Below are 9,360 nucleotides of genomic sequence, written 5' to 3'. Positions count from 1 at the left end.
CAGTGACCTATGCACAATATCTGCTTTGATAATCATACATTTTCATGCAATGAACAAATTACATTCTAGACAGAAAATGCTTACAGTAGACAATAAGGAAGATGTTTTCCATATTGCAGTAAATGCTTTGAGGAGGATAGATGGGATGCCATGTCAGAAATGAACCTGGGGACTCAGTTTTGCAAGGGTGACTGGAAAAGTTCCCACTGAAGAGGTGGTATTTCAACTGACAATGCAAAGAGGAGAATGGAGCCTGGCACGGTGGCTCACGCCTGTAATCCCAGCACTTTGGGAGGCTGAAGCGGGTGGATCACCTGAGGTTAGGAGTTCAAGACCCACTTGACCAACATGGCGAAACTCTGTCTCTACTAAAAATACAGAAATTAGCTGGGTATCATGGCAGGTGCCTGTAGTCCCAGCTGCTCAGGAGGTTGAGGCAGGAGAATTGCTTTAACCTGCGAGGTGAAGGTTGCAGTGACCCAAGATCGTGCCACTGCACTCCAGCCTGGGTGACAGAGCAAGAGTCTGTCAAATAAATAAATAAATAAAGCAAGCCACAGTGCCAAAAGCAGAGAAGAGCATTCTGGACTGACAAGCGCAAAAGCCCTGAGCTAGAAAGGTCGTAGATATTCAAGGTCATAAAGAAGGTCCTGTGCTGGATGTAGAATCGGCAAGGAAAAGGGAGGTGCAAGATAAGACCGAAGAATTAGCTAGGGTACCATCTTATAGGGTGAGGTGTTCGGGTTTCATCTTAAGGGTTGTATGAAGCCAATGATGGTTTTCAACATCACCCACCCTGGTGATGTGATTGATTTACTTAAAGGCTGTGAGGGGAATGAATTATGAAGAGGTAGAAGAAGAAATAGAAAGACCAGAAAATTGCAGTCGTCTGGAGAAAAGATGACATTGACTTGGACCAGAGAAAGGTAGAGTGAGTAGAGCTAGAGTGGAGAGGAGGTGAGAGGAACTGAGGAGGTATGTTTAGAATATAGAATCAGCAGGAATTGGTCACCGATAGAACGTGAGAAATAAGCAGCCAATGGCAGGTTCAAGCAACTAGGTAGGTAGGTGTTGCCCTTTACTAAGAAAGAGAAGACAAGGGGTTAAACAAGTTGGGATGTGTCAGGACCTCACCTTTAGATGTATTAAATTGGAGAGGCAAATTATACATGCAAATGAAGACATCAAGGAGGCAGTTATTTATTCAGGTCTGGAATATGAATAAGAAATTTATGATTTATGAATTTAAAACACCTAGAAATATATAAATTCATGGCACGAACTTCTTTTGGAGAAACAGAATATGGACAATGAAGAGAAATGACCAGAAGCAAGTCCTTCACAGCAGTCCTCAATCGACCGATCAAGGTCAGGAGAAAGGGCAACTGGCCAAGGAGGCTGAGGGGTTCTACGTGAGGTCAAAGGAATGCCAAGAGACAGGGAGGCCCCGAAGACCAACAACTGAGACTAGACCCCAAGGGTCCCATCCTCCTGGGGCCACACTGGCCTTCCAGTGGAACACATGATCTACAGCAGGTCAGAAGCATGTCAGGGGCATCCATGGGAAGAGCCACCTAAGAATGGATGTACGTGCCCAACAAGATGAGCACAGATAACATGAAGCATCATGTGATAACCATTTTATTCTGACCTCTGCCCCAGGCTCTAAAATATACCTGTTCCAGGCATATAAGTGATCATGAATGATCTATCTGCCAGGTTTTACATTTTTACTTTGCTCTGAGAGTGTGTGTGTGTGTGTGTGTGTGTGTGGGTGTGTGCATGCGCACACGCCTGCGCTGTCATCACTCTGGTAATACGATCCCTGAAGTTTTCCTCTTTCTCTATGTAACTCTGGGAATGGTTCTCCTCCTGGCCCTGTCACCCACAGGCCTCTGGCTGTGAGGATGGGGTGGCGAGTGGTCAGCTCCCTTACCTCTTACTGAGAGAACACAACAGCACAACGCTTGTACACAAGCACACACACACCCTCCCTAGGACGACCCACCCCACTCTTGAGCTTTCCACTGTGGAATCCAAATCACTCAGAGCCAGTGAGAAGCAGAGGTGATGAGTCTGACCCCGTGTCCCTCTTCTCACTGTCTCACTCTGGATAAGGCTCTGCCCTCATCCTTCAGTTCTTCATGGAAGAACTGGAAGAACATGGAAGCCCCTCTGTCCAGACACAGCGTTCCGCCTGACCCAAACCCCTTCTTCCGGTTCCCTCGTTCACCCTTTTCCCCAGGACCTGGGTCATGTTGACGCCTCTTAACCTCCTCCTACTTTTTCTGCTGGAGTGAGAAGACAGCTTTGAATCCTAAGGAAAAAAGGGAGAAAAATGGATGTTTGGGTAATTCTATACTTTGCAGCCAATTTTTGCTATTTTTCTTTTGTTTCCCTCCCTCTGCACACACACACACACACACACACACACACATAAAAATTTGGTCATCTGAGTATTACATTAAAAAGAAATCAGGTATCTTGAACTTCGAGGGTTAATTTCCTGCAGAAGCCCCCACTGGTTCCACAAACTAACTGATGTGCCCTGCTGACACTTGAGAGCACAACGCTTCGGCCTGAAGTTCCCTTCTATTAATTTAGTCTCTGGATGCACTGTGGCCATTTCTCTCCTCCTGGGCTTCCCCTGTAAGCAAGTGGGTGCAGCTGGGGGGACAAATGCAAACACATATGCTCTACAGAAGCGCTATTTATAATTAGCTGCTTTGTCCAATTTTTAAGGAGGATGATGTCAGTTACAAAGTAGTGATGGTGATGATGATGTTCCATAATTCACTAGAGAAAAATCTCACAGCTTACACTTGAGTGAAACTGTATATTGGAAAAGAAATGCATTAGATGTTTGTACCACACCAATCAACAGCCTCAGGAAATTACTATCCATGCCAAGAAATAAATCTATAACGAACTTCTTATCCTTCGGGGAGTCTCCCAAGAGAGCTTGTTAGTATCCTAAGTTTGCCGTCTGCGTCTTCATCCAGTTCCCTTCCTGTGATCATCATTAACGCTGTTCTCCAAATGTCTCCAGCTCTCCACTTTTCAGGAACATGGAGAATTTTACTCTCTCACTCACTAGTGGCTGTGTGGTACCAGGCAAGTAGTTCTGGACGGTGAGCTATAAGCAGATGTGATGTGTGTCACTTGTGAACCAAAATATTTAATTCCCCTAGAGCTTTTTTCATGCCAGGCACAATGACCAGCTTTATTCAAGACGGTGGCTGCTCTGTCAGAGTGAGGTGTGTTCCAGGTGGGGTGGCAGGAAGCTTGGCCTCCAGCTGAAGCAATAGTAGCATGAGTGAGAAACAAACCCTTCTTGCTCTAATCCTCTGGTTATTCAGGGATTGATTTGTTCCCATGGCAGAATCAAGTCTATCTAAACTGAAGTAAGAAGCTACCGAAAGAAAAAACTTAAAACTTGTGACATTGGTTCTGTGGCCGGATGACAGACATTGAACAAACTTTGTAGGAGGCCATTGTAGGCAATCCATGTTGCAAATGGAAAAATATTTGGAAACCTGTCACCTGTGATAACTTAGAAGGCAGATGATATGCCTAAAATCTTGCATATCTAGGAGGAGGGTTGAAAAACAGCTTGTTATGCTGTATGGTGGCCACTGTTGGCTGCACCTGACAGTGTGGTACCAGATATTGATGAGCTCAGAAAAGATTTGGCCAGTTAGCAAGCAGAGATGAAATGGATAGGAGAGAGTCCAGAAAGGTGGGGGGTTTCAAGGTAGACAGAGGCAGCTGCTTCTCATTCCACAAAGAGGTAAACAAAACTTAAAAGCCCTTTATTCAAGAAAGATTGATGAGTACTTCAGCTCATGCCATGAAACAAATCAAGCACAGGGCAATTATGTCCATTGTCAGTTCCTCCGAATGGAATAAGTCATTTTAGGGCAAAAGTTTAATTGAGGTTATTGTTTCCAAAATTAATGAACTAGGCAAATTGGCTCAGGTAAGAGAGAGAAAAAATAAGACTAAAGCTCTGACATCCCACAGGTGATACATAGATCCAAGTTACTGCTGTCAGGTTCACGTTGAGAAGAACCATGGCTCCCACAGGCAAAACACACTTACTTACTCCCTAAGGAAGATAACCCCAAAGTCCTACCCAGTTTCGGTATCAAGCTGAAATGCTAGGTTCTCTACTAGTCCAGTAGTTTTGTCGTTGTCGTTGTCGTTGTTGTTTTGAGACGGAGTCTCGCTCTGTCACTCAAGCTGGAGTGCAGTGGCACCATCTCGGCTCACTATAACCTCTGCCTCCTCGGTTCAAGCTATTCTCCTGCCTCAGCCTCCTGAGTAGCTAGGACTACAGGCACGCACCACCATGCCCAGCTAATTTTTTTGTATTATCAGTAGAGACAGGGTTTCACCATATTGGCCAGGCTGGTCTTGAACTCCTGATCTTGTGATATGCCTGCCTTGGCCTCCCGAAGTGCTGGGATTACAGGTGTGAGCCGCCGCACCCAGCCAATAGTTTTTAGATTAAGGAGTGATATGTTCTAGTCTCTACATCAGTTTTGAATATGGATTTCTGCAAGTCAGAGACTTAGAAACAAAAAAGACAAATTATCTGCCTCTATCCCATAGCACAATATACAACGGCTCATTTAGAATAGGATAAAATAGGATAACTGTAATCATAGGTGTGGCTACTGGCTACTGGCATGTAGCTCTGCCTGAAACACATAGAAGATTTTAAGACAGTCATCCTGCCAAATAAACTGTGACCTGGACAAAACCATTCATGACTTTTCAAGATGTAAAGTGCCAGTCTTGCCCTAAATTATTATGGACAAGAAGCTGCCTAATAAAGCTACTCAATATCATCTGCAATTTCCATCTCTGATAGGAGCAAGGAGGGCAACAGAAAGAAGACCCTCCAGAGGGAGAAGCCATGGGCAGAGAACCGTGGGCTGGGATCTCCTCCCAGGCAGCCAAATGAGGGTCGAATTCTGTTTCACAGGGTTTCAGAGTCGTTTCGGACCAGTGCCTGCTGTGCTTCCTGCATCTTCCCCATTCCTGAATGGGAATATCGATTGCAGTTATCCCACTTCGAATGAATCATTTCTTGTCTTGTGGGAGAGAAAAGATTACTTATCTTTTTGGAGCTTAAGTCTCAGCGTGGAAAGGATCCACATTCACAGCTGATATGGACATCAGAACATGTGGCTCACTAATGCGAAAACCGCACTGTTACACGAGACCCTAGCGTTTCAGCTTGACTCCAGGACTGGGTAGCACTTTTAGGCTGTCTTCTTTAGGAAGTACCTAAGTGTATTTTGCCAGAAGGAGACAAACATTTTGTGACCCTAATGCCAAACAATGGTAGCCATTGCTGCTATTTGACAGACATTTCCAGCCTGTTCACCTCCTGGATGTACAGTAAGACTGCAGCCTTCTTGGTTTTCATATGGTTGGGTGAGGGTCACGTGACTAGTCCCAGCTGATAAGTTGTGCCTTGTGTCATATCTGGTCTGCAGCATTTAATTGCTAGTGCTCTTTTCTTCTGCCATAATGATCCATAGCACTTGGGAAGGTAGTAACACCATCAGCCTACAACCCAGATTGAAAGACATAGAGGCTGGGTGGGGTGGCTCACACCTGTAGTCCTAGCACTTTGGGAGGCTGAGGCCGGTGGATCACAAGGTCAGGAGTTAGAGACAATCCAACACAGTGAAACCCCATCTCTACTAAAAATACAAAAAATTAGCCAGGCATGCTGGCAGGTGCCTGTAATCCCAGCTACTTGGGAGGCGGAGACAGGAGAATTAATTGAACCAGGAAGGCAGAGGTTGTAGTGAGCCAAGATTGCACCATTACACTCCAGCCCGAGTGACAGAGTGAGATTCTGTCTCAAAAGAAAAAGAAAGACATAGAGCAGAACCCTAAGAGTGCCAGTAATGGCTATGTAGTCTGAGAATTAAATAGTCCTTTGCTATAACCCACTACGCTTTGTGGACTGTTCGCTACGGCAGCATAACCCTGCCTCTCCTGACCAATACGCCTGCTTGCATTCCTACTTGGAAGATAAAGACAATATGGCTGCAGAAAGAGAATTGAACATGGATCATGAAATTAAGTTCAAAAGCCTTTGTCCAACTTTGTCATTCTTCCTATTGCTTACTTCTCCTCCTATCTCAGCTTTCTGTAGAGACCCTCACTTTGTTTATATTGAGCTGGTGTGGACTTTTGTTTATTTTCTGAGCTAACTCTACCACTGAAATGATAGCAACCTGTTGTCTAACTCTGGTGTCCTATCTGCATCTCCAAAGGGGTCATGGACAGTGGCTAAGTGTTTATGATAAAGTGTTGTAATTTTCTTTATTAACTTTTCAATAAATATTGACTAAAGATAGTAATAGCTAATGGTAAGCATTTTGTGAATGCATACTGCATTCCACGTACTTTCCTAAGAGGTATGAGGTAGAAGCTTTTCCTAGCCTCCTTTTAAAAATGAGACCAGAAGGACAGGAAGTTTAATTACCAGCTCACAGAGCCAGTGGGTACCTGAGCAGGCATCAAATGCAACCATTCTACATAAATTTTAAGTTATCCAGGCATGATGACACATGCCTGAAGTCCCAGCATAGGAAACTGAGGCAGTAGGATGGCTTTAGCAGAGGGGTTGGAGGCTGCAGTGAGACTATGATCATGCCACTGTACTCAAGCCTGGGTGATATGGTGAGACCCTTCAAAAAAATGCAGCATTCTTGAGTCCAGAGCCCAAGTGGGAACCTCTCTTTCTTCAACTTCCCAAACTAGAACTACACAATTCTAGTTCTCACCATGTTAATAGATATTTACACAGAGCACTCCACCTTATAGTTCTGCTCCCGATGAAAGAACCAGCTGCCTAGAGATGTCAATTCTCTAACTCAGAAGAAAAAATAATTAGTCTGATAAAAAATTGATTTGATTTGTATACACACTCACCCCTATAAAATGAGCTTAGGACTCTTACCCTTTGTCTTAGAGAGGTTCACATTAGACATTAGAATAGTAAAGCCTTTGATACATCCCTTAATGTTATTTGACCCAGTGTTTCCCAGATGGATTTAACCACGAAACCCTATTTCTCACCAAGCCTCACATTCGGAGACACTTGTACATTATAGAACACAAGAACATAAGATCATAGAAACTAAGAACTAGGAGGATGGTGAAAATCATCTCAACCAACTGCATGATTTTGCCAATGCCAGAACAGGAGTACAAAGTGAGTGAATAATGTTTCCATGGTCTTAATGGCTATAATAACTGAAATCCAGATCTCTTAATTTCATGTTCAGCAGGACTCTACCCCAAAGGTTATAAGTAGCAAATTCTGCCAGGACGAAGCGGCAGGTCCGACAGAATCACAGGTTTCTCATGGACTCCAAGCATCCTGTTCACTTACATTGCCCATCCAAACGACCGAGGGACACAAGAATGTAACAACACAAATAGTGACCTTCATTCTGGAGAGCTTTCCAGTTTACAAGGAATGGGTCACATCTGGAGCCCTGAACACCAACGTTGGTGTCAAAAGCCTGACTCGTGGGCCTAGCTGGGCTGCTGATTCACCTGTGTCACCACATTTTCCTGCGCCTCAGTTTCCCCTCTTGCACCAAGAAGGGCTTAGACAAGAGGACTAAGGTCCAATGTAAGTTTGAATCCTAGTTCTCTAAGCCTCAGAGCCTGGATGTGTGCTCCAAATTCTAGGCGTATACCATTTCTGAGGGTCTCTGGGCATCTGCCCACTGCTGGGTAGAAAGAATCACATTTTCCAAGGAGCAACAGTGGCAGCACCTCCCTGATGACAGCAGTTTTCCCCTAGTTCCTGTCTTGCCTGATACTGCAACAGCAGACATCACAACCAGGTGCTTGATAAATGTGAGTGGATGAGTAACAATGAGGGAGAGAAGAAGGATCAAGCAACCAAGAAGAAGAGACAAAGGACTAGGTGGCTTCTGTGCAAAGAGCACCAGTTACTAAGCAAATGATCAAAGGCAGCTGCATGGGCGTGTGTGTGTGTGTGTGTGTGTGTGTGTGTGTGTGAGAGAGAGAGAGAGAGAGAGAGAGAGAGAAGTGGGGAGGAGTAGGGTGATGGAAGGAGAGCTGAATAAGACACACAAAGCCATGTCTAATTGCAGAAATTGCCCCAAATAGCAGGCACAAAGGGAAGGAATACCAAATGCCAGTCCATGGAAGAATAAAAACGCCATGACTTTCAGGGCACGTTCTGTAAAAATGGGGAAAATATTTTCCTGCCTCTTCTACCGCTGGAAGGAAGCACAAGTTCTTTGAATACGATTCCCCAAGAGATTGATCTTGAACCTCTGGCACAGCTAAGGAAATCATAGTTTTAAAATTCATATCTATTGCTTATTTTGGTAGATGTGGAATCCACGGGGCAGAGGTATTTTTAGTTCTGAAAACAAACGAAGGACTTTATGGTTAAGAATGGCCAAGCCTAGGATACGGTTTGTGATGGAGACCTTAAGGCAAGGAAGTTAAATTGCTTTGCATCAGAAAGAAAAAATTTTAAGTTTTCTCCCAGAGTCAGAAATTTGGAAAAGCCTATGGTTGAAAAAGAGAAGAAATTAGAGAAGACTAAATATCTGTTGAATAGGACAGGTCCCCAGAAGAGGATGGAAAGGCAAGGTTTCAAAGACATTACTTATAAGGCACTATTCCTGGTGGGATGCAGAGACTGGAGCAGGGATATCTGATGTCCACTTTTAGGCTGTTCTCTATCATGGGCTCAAATTTCTCTTCCAGTCTGGAAGAAGGAAAAGGAGTTTCTTCAGGAGAGGAGGAAAGGGGAGCTTAGGGAAGATACTAACAGAAAAAGAACACCCTGCTAGGTCCACTGGCTCACTTTTCCCCCTTTGATGCAATTAGATGAGAGCAGTGTGGTGAGCTGGACAGGCTGGTTGCCTGTTTCCATCCAAAGCATTTATGTCACCCCTGCGAGCACATTCCAGGCAGAGCCGCTGCTCCTTGCCTAGTGAGTCTATGTTGTAGGCATTTGGGTCTCTAAGATTCTGTTTCCCTTCCTGAGGAGCAAAGGGTGTGATTTTAATGTTCTGGTTCTCCTGCTTTACAGATGTAATGAAATAGCTGGGGCTAAATAATGCAAAACTCCTGGTCCACTGATGGTAACTTCTCTCTTTTTTTAACTACAGTCTCTAATTCACTCAAAGGAACAAATTATGTTTTATGGCCTTTTATAAAATATTCATCCCCTCCTGCAGCACTCTCAGTGGTTCAGGAAGCCTGGAAATGGCCCTGTGTAAGGAGGGTCTCATTTCCTCCCAGACGCAATTTACAGAGGCTGCCAGGCTCCTGACA

This window comes from Callithrix jacchus, chromosome 9 (genome assembly GCF_049354715.1).
Source record: "Callithrix jacchus isolate 240 chromosome 9, calJac240_pri, whole genome shotgun sequence".
NCBI classification, from domain to species: Eukaryota; Metazoa; Chordata; class Mammalia; order Primates; family Cebidae; genus Callithrix; species Callithrix jacchus.
This window is presented reverse-complemented; position numbering follows the sequence as displayed.